Genomic DNA, 18141 nt, shown 5'->3' with positions numbered 1-18141 from the left:
ACTTAACATGATTGAGTGAGAAGGCCCCAGTTATTATGAATACTTTCCTGATAGAACCTACACCAATTCAGACAGCATTTGACCACAGAAATTAGTCTTTTCTAAGAATATTTCTTGTGTCAATCAGCAGAGCTCAGACAATGGCTAAGGTGTTCCATGAGTTGTTCTCTTGGCCCTCGTATCCCCAGGAATTATGACTAAATGTACTACCCATGATCTATTTGTCATTCATACAGTCTTGTGATTTCTGGGGAAAAACTTTTGCCTTCCCAATGGGAAGCCTCCAAGCCCAATTAGAAAACCTAATTAGTCTAGTCAAAATGCTATTGTCATTGATTGCGGTGATGAATGCACAACAAAACAATGATACTGTGAACCACTGATTGTATACTCTGGATGATTATATGATGTGAATACATTTCAATAAAACTGCATAAAAATGCTACTGTCATCCAAAAATAAGTTAATTTGTGAAGTATCAAACAAAGCTTCTTGCTCTTTTCTTGGAACTCATAAATACCATAAAACATTTGGGGGAAAAAAAAACAAATAAAATATATAACAGGATTTGGCAAAATAGTAACTAAAACTTCCAGACTAAAATTTGGATTTGAGATATTGGGAATCCTGGCTTTAAAGTGTACAAAGTGAAGAAGCAAAACAGCTATATATGGAAATAAACAAAAACATAACTTTTCTTATAACTTGGGCAATCTGTACAAAGTTCTTAGAAGTAGAAATGCTTTGAGACAGCAATTCCATACCCAGGGTTTAATTTTAATGAGCTAAACTGTCTAAATAAATCAAGGAATAGCCATACAAAAGAATACTATGTGGCCATCAAAAATTATGTTTTTTTAATCAGTCTTTTAAAAAAAATTTATTAATTAAAAATAATAAACAAAAACATTAACATATAATTCTGTCCTACATATATATTCAGTAATTCTCAATATCATCACATAGTTGCATATTCATCATTTCTTAGAACATTTGCATCAATTCAGAAAAAGAAATAAAAAGACAACAGAAAAAGAAATAAAACAATAACAGAAAAATTAACCCCTCACTTTCATTTATCACTAGCATCTCAAACTAAATTTATTTTAACATTTGTTCCCCCTATTATTTATTTTTATTCCATATGTTCTACTCATTTCTTGACAAGGTAGATAAAAGGAGCATCAGACACAAGGTTTTCACAATCACACAGTCACATTGTGACAGCTATATCATTATTCAATCATCCTCGAGAAACATGGCTACTGGAACGCAGCTCTATATTTTCAGGCAGTTCTCTCCAGCCTCTTCATTACATCTTGAATGCATAAGAATAACCTCCAGGACAACCTCCCAACTCTGTTTGGAATCTCTCAGCCATTGACACTTTGTCTCATTTCACTCTTCCCCCTTTTGGTCAAGAAGGTTTTCTCAATCCCTTGATGCTGAGTCTCAGCTCATTCTAGGATTTCTGTCCCACGTTGCCAGGAAGGTCCACACCCCTGGGAGTCATGTCCCATGTAGACAGGGGGAGGGTGGTGAGACTGCTTGTGGTGTTGGCTGGAGAGAGAGGCCACATCTGAGCAACAAAAGAGGCTTTCTTGGGGGTGACTTTAGGCCTAAATTTTAAGTAGACTTGACCTATCCTTTGTGGGGTTAAGTTTCATATGAACAAACCCCAAGACTGGGGGCTCAGCCAATAGCTTTGGTTGTCCACACTGCTTGTGAGAATATCAAGAATTCAACTTGGGGAAGTTGCATTTCTCCCCGTTCTCACCATTCCCTGAAGGGGGCTTTGCAAATACTTTTCCACTCACTGATCAAATCACTCTGGGATTCAATGGGGCATCACTCTGGACAAACCAACAAAATCTCACGTCCTACCTGAGATTCCAAGTACCTATGGTGTTCAATCAAACTATCTACATAAGTTATATTAGGAAATGCACTAGTCAAAATATAAATTTTATAACAAACATTTTTTGCTTAAGTCTCATGCATAAGGTGACATTTTAAAATATTAATTACCATCTATTTTCAGCCACCTGCAATAATGACATTGCTTTGTTCTTCCTCATGCAAAAACATTTTAAAAACTTGTACATTTAGTCACTATTATTATACACTCTAGGCATTCCTAGATTATACCATCTCAATCTTCAACATCTATCTTTCCTTCTGATTTCATTTATGTCCCCAGCCCTCCTCCCTGTATCATTCTCACATGCAGCTTCATTCAGTGTTTTAACATAATAGTATTACAGTTAGGTAGCATTGTGCTGTCCATTTCTGAGTTTTTACACTCAGTCCTGTTGCACAGTCTGTATCTCTTCAGCGCCAATTACCCAATATCTTACCCTATTTCTATCTCCTGATGGTCTCCGTTACCAAAGAAAGATTCCAAGTTTATTCACTAATGTCAGTTCATATCAGTGAGACCATACAGTTATTTGTCCTTTTGTTTTTGGCTAGTCTCACTCAGCATAATGTTCTCAAGGTCCATCCATGTTGTTACATACTTCGTAAGTTTATTCTGGCTTAAAGCTGCATAATATTCCATCGTATGTATATACCACAGTTTGCTTAGCCACTCGTCTTTTGATGGACATTTTGGCTGTTTCCATCTCTTCGCAATTGTAAATAATGCTGCTATAAACATTGGTGTGCAAATGTCCGTTTGTATGGCAATTCTATATTAAGCTTTTTTTAATAACCTTTTATTAATTAAAAAAAATTACAAGAAATGCAAACATCCTTAATATATGCTCATTCCGCTCTACATATATAATCAGTATATATTCAGCTTTTTGAGGAACTGCCAAACTGCCTTCCACAGTGGTTGCACCATTTGACATTCCCAACAGTGAATAAGTGTGCCTCTTTCTCCACATCCTCTCCAGCACTTGTCATTCTCTGTTTTGTTGATAATGGCCATTCTGGTGGGTGTGAGATGATATCTCATTGTGGTTTTGATTTGCATTTCTCTAATGGCCAGGGACGTTGAGCATCTCTTCATGTGCCTTTTGGCCATTTGTAGTTCCTCTTCTGAGAAGTGTCTGTTCAAGTCTTTTTCCCATTTTGTAACTAGATTGGCTGTCTTTTTGTTGTTGAGTCGAACAATCTCTTTATAAATTCTGGATACTAGACCTTTAGCTGATATGTCATTTCCAAATACTGTCTCCCATTGTGTAGGCTGTATTTTTACTTTCTTGATGAAGTTCTTTGATGCACAAAAGTGTTTAATTTTTTTTTTAATTTTTTTATTAATCAAAAAAAAGAAAAGAAATTAACACAACATTTAGAAATCATTCCATTCTACAAATGCACTCAGTAATTCTTAGTATCATCACATAGATGTATGATCATCATTTCTTAGTACATTTGCATCGATTTAGGAAAAGAACTAGCAAAACAGCAGAAAAAAATATAGAATGTTAATATAGAGAAGAGAATTAAAATAATAATACTAATAATATATATATATAAAAAGGAAAAAGAAAAAAAAACAAAAACAAAAACAAAAGATACAAACACACAAACAAACAAACAAAAAACCATATTTCAGGTGCAGCTTCATTCAGTGTTCCAACCTAGTTACATTACACTTAGGTATTATTGTGCTGTCCATTTTTGAGTTTTTGTATCTAGTCCTGTTGCACAGTCTGTATCCCTTCAGCTCCAATTACCCATTTTCTTACCCTGTTTCTAACTCCTGCTGGTCTCTGTTACCAATGATATATTCCAAGCTGATTCTCGAATGTCGGTTCACATCAGTGGGACCTTACAGTATTTGTCCTTTAGTTTTGGGCTAGACTCACTCAGCATAATGTTCTCTAGGTCCATCCATGTTATTACATGCTTCATAAGTTTAGTCTGTCTTAAAGCTGCATAATATTCCATCGTAGGTATATGCCACAGTTTGTTTAGCCACTCGTCTGTTGATGAACATTTTGGCTGTTTCCATCTCTTTGCAATTGTAGATAATGCTGCTATAAACACTGGTGTGCAAATGTCCGTCTGTGTCTTTGCCCTTAAGTCCCTTGAGTAGATACCTAGCAGTGGTATTGCTGGGTCGTAATCCATTCTGCCATTCTATGTCTTTTGATTGGGAAATTCAGTCCATTAACTTTTAGTATTATTACTGTTTGGATAATATTTTCCTCTACCATTTTGGCTTTTGTATTATATATATCATATCTGATTTTCCTTCTTTCTACACTTTACTCCATACCTCTCTCTTCTGTCTTTTCGTATCTGACTCTAGTGCTCCCTTTAGTATTTCTTGCAGAGCTGGTCTCTTGGTCACAAATTCTCTCAGTGACTTTTTGTCTATAAATGTTTTCATTTCTCCTTCATTTTTGAAGGACAATTTTGCTGGATATAGGAGTCTTGGTTGGCAGTTTTTCTCTTTTAGTAATTTAAATATATCATCCCACTGTCTTCTAGCTTCCATGGTTTCTGCTGAGAAATCTACACATAGTCTTATTGGGTTTCCCTTGTATGTGACAGATTGTTTTTCTCTTGCTGCTTTCAAGATCCTCTCTTTTTCTTTGACCTCTGACATTCTAACTAGTAAGTGTCTTGGAGAACGCCTATTTGGGTCTATTCTCTTTGGGGTGCGCTGCACTTCTTGGATCTGCAAATTTAGGTCTTTCATAAGAGTTGGGAAATTTTCAGTGATAATTTCTTCCATTAGTTTTTCTCCTCCTTTTCCCTTCTCTTCTCCTTCTGGGATACCCACAACACGTATATTTGTGCGCTTCATATTGTCATTCAGTTCCCTGATCCCCTGCTCAAGTTTTTCCATTCTTTTCCCTATAGTTTCTGTTTCTTTTTGAAATTCAGATGTTCCATCCTCCAGTTCACTAATTGTAGCTTCTGTCTCTTTAGATCTACCATTGTAGGTATCCATTGTTTTTTCCATTTTTTCTTCTTTGTCCTTCACTCCCATAAGTTCTGTGATTTGTTTTTTCAGATTTTCTATTTCTTCTTTTTGTTCAGCCCATGTCTTCTTCATGTCCTCTCTCAATTTATTGATTTGGTTTTTGAAGAGTTTCTCCATTTCTGTTCGTATATTCAGCATTAGTTGTCTCAGCTCCTGTATCTCATTTGAACTATTGGTTTGTTCCTTTGACTGGGCCATATCTTCAATTTTCCGAGCGTCATCCATTATTTTCTGCTGGTGTCTGGGCATTTGATCAGATTTCCCTGGGTGTGGGACCCAGCTGGTTGAAAGCTTTTTCTGTGAAATCTCTGGGCTCTGTTTTTCTTTTCCTGCCCAGTAGGTGGCTCTTGTGGCGCTCGTCTGTCTGCACGGCAGTCGGCCCGGGAAACCGCGCGTGGAGGCGGGGGTCGCTGGCCGCAGCGGCTTGGGAGAGTGCCGGTCCTAATTGCCCAGCTGGCCCGAAACGCCAAGCGTGACGGGAGGGCCCCGCTATCCAACGTTCCAAGTCAGACCGGGGAGCCACGTGCGTGGAGGGGACCCCAGTCGCCAGCCGTCCCGCCGGGAAAACGCGCGCCCCTCGGGTATCTCACCGCAGCAGATTCTCCCTGCCCGTTCACCTGTTCCAGAATGGGGTACACTGTCTTTTTGGTCTCTGTCGTGACTCCGGGAGTTGTTTCGTATTGTTTCTGTTTCTTTAGTTGCTTTTCTGGAGGAGGAACTAAGACCCGCGCGTCTTACTAAGCCACCATCTTCTCCGGAAGTCTCAAAAGTGTTTAATTTTGAGGAGTTCCCATTTCTTTCTTTCTTGAGTGCTCTTGCTTTGGGTGTAAGGTCTATAAAACCGCCTCCAATTATAAGATTTATAAGATATTTCCCTACATTTTCATTTAATTGTTTTATGGTCTTAGATCTAATGTTTAGATTTTTGATCCATTTTGAGTTAACTTTTGTACAGGGTGTGAGATATGGGTCTTCTTTCATTCTTTTGCATATGGATATCCAGTTCTCTAGGCACCATTTATTGAAGAGACTGTTCTGTCCCAGGTGAGTTGGCTTGACTGCCTTATCAAAGATCAAATGTCCATAGATGAGAGGGTCTATATCTGAGCACTCTATTCGATTCCATTGGTCAATATATCTGTCTTTATGCCAGTACCATGCTGTTTTGACCACTGTGGCTTCATAATATGCCTTGAAGTCAGGCAGTATGAGACCTCCAGCTTCGTTTTTTTTCCTCAAGATACTTTTAGCAATTCGGGTCACCCTGCCCTTCCAGATAAATTTGCTAATTGATTTTTCTATTTCTGAAAAGTAAGTTGTTGGGATTTTGATTGGTATTGCATTGACTCTGTAAATCAATTTAGGTAGAATTGACATCTTAACTATATTTAGTCTTCCAAACCATGAACACGGTATGCCCTTCCATCTATTTAGGTCTTCTGTGATTTCTTTTAACAGTTTCTCATAGTTTTCTTTGTATAGGTCTTTTGTCTCGTTAATTAAATTTATTCGTAAGTATTTTATTCTTTTAGTTGTAATTGTAAATGGAATTTGTTTCTTGATTTCCCCCTCATATTGTTCATTACTAGTGTATAGAAACACTACAGATTTTTGAATGTTGATCTTGTAACTTGCCACTTTGCTGTACTCAAGTAGTTTTGCTGTGGATTTTTCAGGGTTTTCGACATATAGTATCATATCATCTGCAAACAGTGATAGTTTTACTTCTTCCTTTCCAATTTTGATGCCTTGTATTTCTTTTCTTGTCTAATTGCTCTGGTTAGAACTTCCAACAAAATGCTGAATAACAGTGGTGATAGTGGACATCCTTGTCTTCTTCCTGATCTTACGGGGAAAGTTTTCAATTTTTCCCCATTGAGGATGATATTAGCTGTGGGTTTTTCATATATTCCCTTTATCATTTTAAGGAAGTTCCCTTGTATTCCTATCCTTTGAAGTGTTTTCAACAGGGAAGGATGTTGAATTTTGTCAAATGCCTTTTCTGCATCAATCGAGATGATCATGTGATTTTTCTGCTTTGATTTGTTGATATAGTGTAGAGAGCCGCTTTCCGGGTTTGGCCTAGTGGACACGCTGCAGCCTGCTCTAGAGTTCCCCCCGCCCATCGAGTGAGCTAAGATGGCGCTCACATCCTGCTTTTGCAAATGACGCACACGCCCACCAACCCTATCTTCCAATCACCTCTGTATACGTGGCACTAACCTATTGGGTTTGGGCACAGTATATAAGAGGTTACCCGGACGGGGTGGGCGGAGACGACCCACAGGGAGCCGTGCCTGACGGCCGCATAGAGGTTGCTCCCCCGCGGGGCATCTTGTCCCGCGCGGAACCTGTAACAGAGAATGCAAGCTTAACTCCAGTAAAGGTCTGTGCTTACAACTGCTGCGTGTCTTGGATCTGTGTTTCTCACCAGCGCGGATTTGTCTGCGTCTGTCTCTCTCTCCCTCCTGTTCCCTCCGCCGGCCGGGGACCAGACGCTGAGCGAGAAGTCGCGGACAATATAGTGTATTACATTAATTGATTTTCTTATGTTGAACCATCCTTGCATACCTGGGATGAATCCTACTTGGTCATGACGTATAATTCTTTTAATGTGTTGCTGGATTCGATTTGCTAGAATTTTGTTGAGGATTTTTGCATCTATATTCATTAGAGAGATTGGTCTGTAGTTTTCTTTTTTTGTAATATCTTTGTCTGGTTTTGGTATGGGGGTGATGTTTGCTTCATAGAATGAATTAGGTAGTTTTCCCTCCTCTTCAATTTTTTTGAAGAGTCTGAGCAGGATTGGTACTAATTCTTTATGGAATGTTTGGTAGAATTCACATGTGAAGCCGTCTGGTCCTGGACTTTTCTTTTTAGGAAGCTTTTGAATGACTAATTCAATTTCTTTACTTGTGATTGGTTTGTTGAGGTCATCTATGTCTTCTTGAGTCAAAGTTGGTTGTTCATGTCTTTCCAGGAACCCATCCATTTCATCTAAATTGTTGTATTTATTAGCGTAAAGTTGTTCATAGTATCCTGTTATTACCTCCTTTATTTCTGTGAGGTTTTTTATGTCTCCTCTTCCATTTCTGATCTTTATTTATTTGCATCCTCTCTCTTCTTCTTTTTGTCAATCTTATTGGGCTAAGGGCCCATCAATCTTATTGATTTTCTCATAGAACTAACTTCTGGTCTTACTGATTTTCTCTATTGTTTTCATGTTTTCGATTTCATTTATTTCTGCTCTAATCTTTGTTATTTCTTTCCTTTTGCTTGCTTTGGGATTAGTTTGCTGTTCTTTCTCCAGTTCTTCCAAGTGGACAGTTAATTCCTGCATTTTTGCCTTTTCTTCTTTTTTGATATAGGCATTTAGGGCAATAAATTTCCCTCTTAGCACTACCTTTGCTGCGTCCCATAAGTTTTGATATATTGTGTTTTCATTTTCATTTGCCTCGAGATATTTACTGATTTCTCTTGTAATTTCTTCCTTGACCCACTGGTTGTTCAAGAGTGTGTTGTTGAGCCTCCACATGTTTGTGAATTTTCTGGCACTCTGCCTATTATTGATTTCCAACTTCATTCCTTTATGATCTGAGAAAGTGTTTTGTATGATTTCAATCTTTTTAAACTTGTTGAGACTTGCTTTGTGACCCAGCATATGATTTATCTTTGAGAATGATCCATGAGCACTTGAGAAAAAGGTGTATCCTGCTGTTGTGGGGTATAATGTCCTATAAATGTCTGTTAAGTCTAGCTCATTCATTGTATTATTCAAATTCTCTGTTTCTTTATTGATCCTCTGTCTAGATGTTCTGTCCATTGATGACAGTGGGGAATTGAAGTCTCCAACTATTATGGTAGATGTGTCTATTTCCCTTTTCAGGGTTTGCAGTGTTTGCCTCATGTATTTTGGAGCATTCTGGTTCGGTGCATAAATATTTATGATTGTTATGTCTTCATGCTGAATTGTTCCTTTTATTAGTACATAGTATCCTTCTTTGTCTCTTTTAACTGTTTTACATTTGAAGTCTAATTTGTTGGATATTAGTATAGCTACTCCTGCTCTTTTCTGGTTGTTATTTGCATGAAATATCTTTTCCCAACCGTCACTTTCAACATATGTTTATCTTTGGGTCTAAGATGTGTTTCCTGTAGACAGCATATAGAAGGATCCTGTTTTTTAATCCATTCTGCCAGGCTATGTCTTTTGATTGGGGAGTTCAATCCATTAACATTTAGTGTTATTACTGTATGGGTAGTACTTTCTTCTACCATTTTGCCTTTTGGATTTAATATGTCATATCTAATTTTCCTTCTTTCTACACTCTTCTCCACACCTCTTTCTAATGTGTTTTCATATCTGCCTCTAGTGCCCCCTCTAGTATTTCTTACAGTACTGGTCTCTTGGTCACAAATTCTCTCAGTGTTTTTTTGTCTGAAAATGTTTTAATTTCTCCCTCATTTCTGAAGGACAATTTTGCTGGGTATAGAATTCTTGGCTGGCAGTTTTTCTCTTTTAGTAATTTAAATATATTATCCCACTGTCTTCTCACCTCCATGGTTTCTGCTGAGAAATCTACATATAGTCTTATTGGGTTTCCCTTGTATGTGACCGATTGCTTTTCTCTTGCTGCTTTCAAGATCCTCTCTTTCTCTTTGACCTCTGACATTCTGATTAGTAAGTGTCTTGGAGAACGCCTATTTGGATCTATTCTCTTTGGGGTATGCTGCACTTCTTGGATCTGTAATTTTAGGTCTTTCATAAGAGTTGGGAAACTTTCAGTGATAATTTCTTCCATTAGTTTTTCTACTCCGTTTCCCTTCTATTCTCCTTCTGGGACACCCACAACACATATGTTCGTGCGCTTCATATTATCATTCAATTCCCTGAGTCCCTGCTCATATTTTTCCATTTTTTTCCCTATAGTTTCCGTTTCTTGTTGGATTTCAGATGTTCCATCCTCCAGTTCACTAATCCTCTGTCTCTTGAAATCTACCATTGTAGGTTCCCATTGTTTTTTTCATCTCTTCTACTGTGCCTTCATTCCCATAAGTTCTGTGATTTGTTTTTTCAGACTTTCCACTTCTTTTTATTCATTCCTTGCCTTCTTCATATCCTCCCTCAATTCATTGATTTGGTTTTTAATGAGGTTTTCCATGTCTGTTTGTATATTCTGAATTAATTGTTTCAGCTGTTGTATCTCATAACTATTGGTTTGTTCCTTTGACTGGGCCATATCTTCAATTTTCCTGGTGTGATTTGTTATTTTTTGCTGGAGTCTAGACATTTAATTACCTTAATTAGTTTACTCTGGAGATTGCTTTCACTTCTCTTACCTAGGGTTTTCTTGCTGGATGAATTTGTTGTCTATCTGTTCTTTGACATCAAGTTCAGCTTTTTCTGGACCTCTAGCTTAGGTTTTGTTTAACAGAAGATGATTTTTCAGTTATTTTCTTGTTTCTTGCCGTGCTTGTATGGTGCCTTTTCCCCCCACCCTTAGAAGGGTCTATGTAGGTATTATAGACTCCAGCTGAATTTTCCCAGACTAAACTGGCCTTCTATCAGGGGGAAGGAGTCACCTGCATCAGCTTTCCCTGAGGGTGAGACCCAGCAGGTTAAAAGACTTTCCTGTGAAGTCTCTGGGCTCTGTTTTTCTTATCCTGCCCAGTATGTGGCACTTGTCTGCCTGCAGGCCCCACCTTTAGCTTTGCGGCACCTTTAGCTTTGGCAGACTCTCCCCGCTGGGGGCATGGTGGAGACAGAGGAGAGGTTGTAGGCTGGTTTTAATGGCTTCAAATTGCCAAGGCAGACTCTCCCCGCTGGGGGCATGGTGGAGACAGAGGAGAGGTTGTAGGCTGGTTTTAATGGCTTCAAATTGCCAAGCCCTGGTGTCTGAATTCCTTGAGGGAGGGATTCCACCTGAGTTGGGCTTCACCCCTCTCCTGGGGAAGGCACAGGTGGGAGACAAGCCCTGAATGCAGCCTGTTTCTGCCTATGCCTGGGGCAGTTGCAGCCCGAGAAGTCCTGCTGCTGAATCCAGAGGCAGCCAAGCCTCCATAGAAACACAGCCACAAAAACCTCCGTTTCCTCCCCTTGCCTCTTTTTCCGTTAGCCCAATGAGTGACCTCTGCTTTGACCAGGTTCACCTGAGCTGGGGGCCTATTTTTAGTAGTCAGAATTTGTGAATTAATTCTACAATTGGCGTTTGGTTGGGCTCAGCCCCTGCTGCTAGTAAAGTCTGTTTCCTTTCCCCTCTGGGAAGCAGCCTGTGGGGGAGGGGTGGCGGCCGTGGCGGCTTGGGGAACTCACGGTTCTGAGAAGGCTTGCAACCAGTTCAGCTGGTCCAGATTGGGGTACGCTGTGTGTCTAGTCACTGACGTGTCTCCGGGAGCTGTTCTATACTGTTTCTGGTTATTTAGTAGTTGTTCTGGAGGATGAACTAAAACGTGCACATTGCTAAACTGCCATCTTGGCCACCAAAAATTATATGCTTTTATATTTATTGTTTTGGAACAATGTCTATGCATTTATCAAATGAAAACTGAAGCACTAAGTGACAAAACATGCAATAACAACAGCTAAAAATAAAGATGGGCAGTAGGTTCTTGACACTGTCTTAACTGCTTTGTGTGTATTAATTCACTTAATCCTTCCCCAAATCCTAGAAAGAAAGTACTATTATAATCTCCATTTTAAGAATAAGGAAGTAGGCACAGAGTGGCTACATTAATTTGTCCACGGTCACAATTCCAGTAAGTGGCAGAGATCTGAAATTGAGTTACTTAAAATAACTTATTTTCCCATATGTGTTCATATGGTTATCTGATCAGTTAACTGATCTCTCTGAATGTTAAATTTTCAGATTATTTTTTCTTCTCTCTCTTTTTCTTTTGGCATGGGCAGACTCTGGGAATCAAACCCAGGTCTCCAGCATGGTAGGTGAGAACTCTGCCACTGAGCCATCTCTTCTCTTCTTTTAAAAAAACTTTGTTGGGTGATCTTTGCAAAAAGTGATAAGTGCTCATTGTGATTGGAGAAAAGCAAAGCTACTTCTGTTTTTAAAAATGAGAAATACGAATTCAACATACCTCTTCTCCTACTACTCTCCCAAACTCATTCCATTTGATGAAGGCCTGTGTGAGAGGCTATTTATAGTACAGATCCGCAACCCCTTATTCAAAAGTTAAAAATTCTCAAAGCTTTGAAAACCTAATTTTTTCAGAACTCACTTGGCAACCAAATCTGACCTGAAATGATATGAGGGAATTTGAAGTCCTTATTTAACCAACTTGGTGTGAATACTTGTATGTTTGATAGAAATATTAGTAAGTTTGATTACAAGGTGCTACCCCAGACTCCACCAGAGGAACTATAAAGACATATGCATCCTATTCTCATTCTAAAATATGAAAAATTCTAAATTCCCAAACACGATTACCTTCAAGGATTTAACATAAAGGAACTATTATTAAGAGCATGGGGTCTGGGCAAGTCTGCCTGCATCAGATCCCAGCCCTACCAATTAAGCAGCTGTGAAACTCAGGCCAGTTATCAAACCTCTCCCTGCCTCAGTTTCCTTATGTGTAAAGTAGAATAACAACAGCATTGACCTCATAGGGTGGTTTGAGGATTAAATGCTTTAATTCATGGAATGTATTTAGAACAGTGCCTGGTATAGTTATTATTATAGCTAAGGCAAAGTAATATGGAAGGTAATACCAATTCGATTAGTCATAGGTATCAGACAGTACTCCCGTTTACATGGAACAAAATTTATGAGGACAGAATTCAGCTGGTGGACATATTTAACTACTAGAATATGGTTAAATACTAGAGTACTCTGGGAGAAGTAACTATTAAGCTCAAGAAAGAGGAAACATCTTCACAACAGAAATAAAACTGACAGTAAGAAGACATAAAAGGGAAACTGTGCCAAATCACATGGCATGTGATATGGAGACAAAAAGCAGTGGTTAACATGATAAGATTAGTCGTAGTTTGCTCTTATTTATTTACTATGTGTTTCCTGTAATATCTTTTGAAATAAATTGATTAATATTTTACGAGGACAGGTAAACCCATACTTATCAGCGCTGGGTTTAAGGAAGTTAAAAGTAGTGTAAGAATATATATTTCTTATTTGGGAACATGTTCATAGAGTTAAGGAAAATATTTATAAAACATAATGATACATATGATCAAACAAGAGGAAAGGCACCATCAAAACACATTCAGAATATTACCCAATTAGAACATCTGGTTTGATTTATTTATAGTTTTTTTTATTGTTTAGTATAACATATATACAAAGCAAAGAAATAAAAAACCAATAGTTTTCAAGCACTCTTCAACAAGTAGTTACAAGACAGATGCTAGAGTTTGTCATGGGCTACCATACGATCCTCTTATATTTTTCTTTCTAGCTGCTCCAGAATAAAGGAAGCTAGAGGGCCTAAACATTTTTTTACAATCACAATAGACTTTTTTTCCCTTCTTTTTTTTTTTTTTTGTGAAAAATATATACACAAAAAAGCTATAAATTTCAAAGCACAGCACCACAATTAGATGTAGAACATATCTCAGACTTTGACATGGGTAACAATTCCACAATTTTAAGTTTTTACTTCTACCTGCTCTAAAATACTGGAGACTAAAAGAGATATCAATTTAATGATTCAGCATTCATATTCATTTGTTAAGTCCTATCTTCTGTGCATAACTCCACCATCACCTTTGATCTTTCCATCCCGCTCTTTAGGGGTGTTTGGGCCATGGTGTTTACATTGGAAGGGTATGTCACTAATATGGGGTAGGGGGAGATGGAACTATCTGATGTTCTGGAGAGGCTGGGTTAGGTTTCAGGACTTCTCTGGACCAGGAACGCATCTGGAGGTCATAGGTTTCTGGAAAGTTACTCTAGTGCATGGAATCTTATATATTGCCCTAGGTGTTTTTTAGGATTGGCTGGGATGGTCCTGGTTGGGGGTTAGCAGGTTATGATAGGTAGTAAGGTCTACCTGAAGCTTGCGTAACAGCAAGCTCCAGGTTAGTCTCCCAACTCTATTTGAATTCTGCCACTGATACTTTATTAATTACACTTCTTTTCTCCCTTTTGGTCAGATGGAATTGATGATCCCATATCACCAGGTCTGGATTCAACCCTTGGAGTCCTCTCCCACATCGCAAGGGAGACTTTCACCCCTGGATGTCATGTCCCATGTAGGGGGGAGGGCAATGATCTCGCTTGCAGAGTTGGGCTTAGAGAAACTGAGGCAACATTTGAGCAACAAAAGAGGTCCTCCAGAAGTAACTTTTAGGCATGCCTATAGGTAGTCTAAGCTTCTCCCCTACCTACATAAACTTCACAAGAGTAAGCCTCCTGATCAGAGCATAAATAAATAAAACTGAGAACATGAAAACAATCGAGAAAATCAACAAAACCTGGAGTTGGTTCTATGAGAAAATCAATAATATTGATGGACCCTTAGCGAGGTTGACAAAAAGAGGAAGAGAGAGGATGCAAATAAATAAAATCAGAAATGGAAGAGGAGATATAACCATTGACCCTGCAGAAATAAAGGAGGTAATGAGAGGACACTATGAACAACTTTATGCTAATAAACTAGACAATAGAGATGAAATGCACAGCTTCCTAGAAAGGCATGAACAACCAACATTTACTTGAGATGAAATAGGTGACCTCGACAAACCAATAACCAGAAATTGAATTAGTCATTAAGAAGCTCCCCCCAAAAGAAAATTCCAGGACCAGATGGCTTCACATATGAATTCTACCAAACATTCAAGAAGGAATTAGCACCAATCCTGCTCAAACTCTTCAAAAAAATTGAAGAGGAGGGAAGGCTACCTAATTCATTCTATGAAGCAAACATCACCTCAGACAAAGATACTACAAGAAAAGAAAACTACAGATCAATCTCTCTAATAAATATAGATGCAAAAGTCCTCAACAAAATTCTTGCAAATAGAATCCAGCAACACATTAAAAGAGTTATACACCATGTCCAAGTAGGACTCATCCCAGGTATGCAAGGATGGTTCAACATAAGAAAATCGATCAATGTAATACACCACATCAAACAAATTAAAGCAGAAAAACCACATGATCATCTCGATTCATGCAGAAAAGGCATTTGACAAAATTCAACATCCTTTCTTGTTGAAAACACTTCAAAGGATAGGAATACAAGGGAACTTCCTCAATATGATAAAGGGAATATATGAAAAACGCACAGCTAATATCATCCTCAGTGGGGAAAAACTGAAAACTTTCCCCCTAAGATCAGGAACAAGACAAGGATGTCCACTATCACCACTGTTATTCAACATTGTGTTGGAAGTTCTAGCCAGAACAATTAGACAAGAAAAAGAAATACAAAGCATCAAAATTGTAAAGGAAGAAGTAAAACCCTCCCTGTTTGTAGACGAAATGTTACTATATGTTGAAAACCTCAAAAAACCCACAGCAAACTACTAAAGCTAATAAATGAGTACTAGCAAAGTGGCAGGTTATGAGATAAACACTTAAAAATATATAGTGTTTCTATACAATAGTAAAGAACAATCTGAGGGGAAAATCAAGAAAAAAAATCCATTTACAATTGCAACCAAAATAATCAAATATTTAGGAATAAATTTAGCTAAGGAAACAAAAGACCTATACAAAGAAAACTACAAGAAATTGCTAAAAGAAATCACAGAAGACCTAAATAAATGGAAGGGCATACTGTGTTCATGGATTGGAAGACTAAATATAGTTAAGATGTCAATCTACCTAAATTGATTTACAGATTCAATGCAATGCCAATTAAAATCCCAAAAACTTACTTTTCAGAAATAGAAAAACCAATAACCAAATTTATCTGGAGCGGCAGGGTGCCCTGAATAGCTAAAAATATCCTGAGAAAGAAAAATGAAGCCGGAGGTCTCACACTACCTGACTTTAAGGCATATTTACTGCAAAAAGGATACTGTTAAATAAAATGAACTAAATATATGGTAGGTTCAGAGACTGCAGGGAGTCAATGAATTTGGTAATTTCTATACCAAAGAGAAATAAGAATTCTCTTTGGCCAAGAAGCATTCTGTAAAGCAAACACCAAGTCTTTACTAAGTTTATGAGAAAAATAGAAAACATGTTCAAATTGCAAGCCTGTATTCATTGTTTTAAACTTCTGTGGAAAGCAAGCTATTTAAGTAAAGTGTCTATGAACTTTATTAAAAATACACAACTATACATTATTAGACTTGCATATGGATTAGCCCTAACTAAAATGTCAGGATCTGACTTTAAAGAATTACACCTCTGTACATGTAATTCACTCCATACACATGGTACCCATAGTTGTTTTAATTAACACACACACACACACGCACACACACACACACACACACACACACACACACAGTGACTGACTGACTGGAAATCCTGCACAATATGGGCCTGGCAACAGCAGACCCTTCATGTTTAAAAGGCATAACATCAGCATGGTGACGTACGATAAGATAAATACTATTCCAAGTCCCCTTAAGAAAGAGGACTTATAATTTATTAGGATTTACCTTGGTCTGCCTTCAAAATATCAAGGTCACAGGGCCTCTGAATGCCATGTAAGTATTGTTCCATCAGAAAAGGGAAGGGAGAAGAAGGGCGCCACAACTATGTAGATTCTCATCAAGCACCATGGAAGCAAATATGGTGACCTCATGCTTGTCACACAAGTGTATTCTCCCAAACCAATGGTTATCCTCACAGGCATCGTTCCCCAAACACATCAAGGCTTCCTAATCACACAGCAGATATGCTCAATGGGGCAAATTTCAAAACAGGACAAAACTCAAAAAGGCAACTGTTGTTTATTTGGTGCAAAGTTTATATTTTGGGCAGCACATTATCTAATTTAACTTGTATGGTTAGTTTATTCGAAAACCATAACTACACGGAATCTCGAATAGGGTGTGAGATCATGTTGGTTTGTTCAGGTTAGCGTGATGCCCTAATATATTCCAGAGTAATTTGGGTAGAGAATAAAAAAGTATTTGCAAAGTCCCCTTGGGGGACTGGGGAGAAAGAAGGAAATATTAAACTTCCCCATCCAGGGAATTCCTAATATTCTCCCAAGCAGTGTGACAACCAATTCAATAGGCTGAGCCCTTGATCTTGAGTTCTGCCCCTATGAAACTTCTTCCTGCAAATGAGAAGCTAATCCCACTTATACTTATGCTTAAGAGCCACTCCCAAAGAACCTCTCTTTTCCAGATGGGCCTCTCTCTCTAAGCCAATGTGGTAGATGAACTCTCTGCCCTTCCCTGTACATGGGACATGACTCCCAGGGATGTAAATCTCCCTGGCAATGTGGGACAGGACTCCCAGGATTTGCTGGGACCTGGTATCATAGGATTGAGAAAGCCTTCTTGACTAAAAGAGGGAAGACAGAAATAAGACGAAGTTTCAGTGGCTGAGAGATCTCAAACAGAGTTGAGAGGTTATCCTGGAGGTCATTTCTACACATTATATAGATACCACTTTTTAGTTTATGGTGTATTGGAGTGGCTAGAGGGGAGTACCTGAAACTGTTGAGCTGTATTCCAGTAGCCTTAATTCTTGAAGATAATTATAATGACTATATAGCTTTTACAAAGTGATTGTGTGATTGTGAAAACCTTATGTCTGATGCTCCTTTTATCCAGGGCATGGACAGATCAGTAAAAAACTAAGGATAAAAAATAAATAATAGGGTAAGGGATAAAGTTATGGGATGTGTGACTTTTTCTTTTTTGTTTTTATTTCTTTTCTGGAGTGATGCAAATGTTCTAAAAATGATCATGGTGATGAATACACTACGTGACGATATTCTGAGCCACTGATTATATACTATGGATGGCTTCTATGTGTGTGAAGATATCTCAATAAAAACAAACAAACAAACAAATAAATAAAAGCAAAGGGATTCACACACACACATGAGAAAGGCATCTGTGGGAAACTGCATAAACACATAGGCACCCCACACAACAGAATTAACACTTCTTAAAATTGCTAGATGTTTCCCAAGGTTTCTATGAAATCAGAATAAATTTTCACACTCAAAAGACAGTGGTTAAAGAGGCTGCAGGGACTTCAGGGAAGATGGCCAACTAGAGTAGCGAGAGATTAGCCCTGTTCCATGGA

General features: G+C 38.2%; 1 protein-coding gene and 1 long non-coding RNA gene across 9 annotated transcripts in view; one reads left to right on the top strand and one right to left on the bottom strand.

Moving 5' to 3' along the window:
• The window catches only part of FBXO42 (F-box protein 42), a 180557-nt gene that overhangs the window by 7181 nt on the left and 155235 nt on the right, over positions 1-18141 (bottom strand). The window lies entirely within an intron of this gene.
• The window catches only part of LOC143674858 (uncharacterized), a 63362-nt gene that overhangs the window by 28219 nt on the left and 17002 nt on the right, over positions 1-18141 (top strand). Inside the window, exon 2 of one of the 2 annotated variants that reach the window (XR_013171242.1) lies at positions 14070-14096. The exons of the other annotated variant lie outside the window; for it this stretch is intronic. This is a non-coding gene — a long non-coding RNA (uncharacterized LOC143674858). The remainder of the gene's footprint in view (positions 1-14069; positions 14097-18141) is intronic. 2 annotated transcript variants of the gene reach the window in all.

This window comes from Tamandua tetradactyla, chromosome 2 (genome assembly GCF_023851605.1).
Source record: "Tamandua tetradactyla isolate mTamTet1 chromosome 2, mTamTet1.pri, whole genome shotgun sequence".
Lineage (NCBI taxonomy): Eukaryota > Metazoa > Chordata > Mammalia > Pilosa > Myrmecophagidae > Tamandua > Tamandua tetradactyla.
The sequence above is the reverse complement of the archived record's forward strand: the minus strand, read 5'-3'. Positions and strand labels throughout refer to the sequence as shown.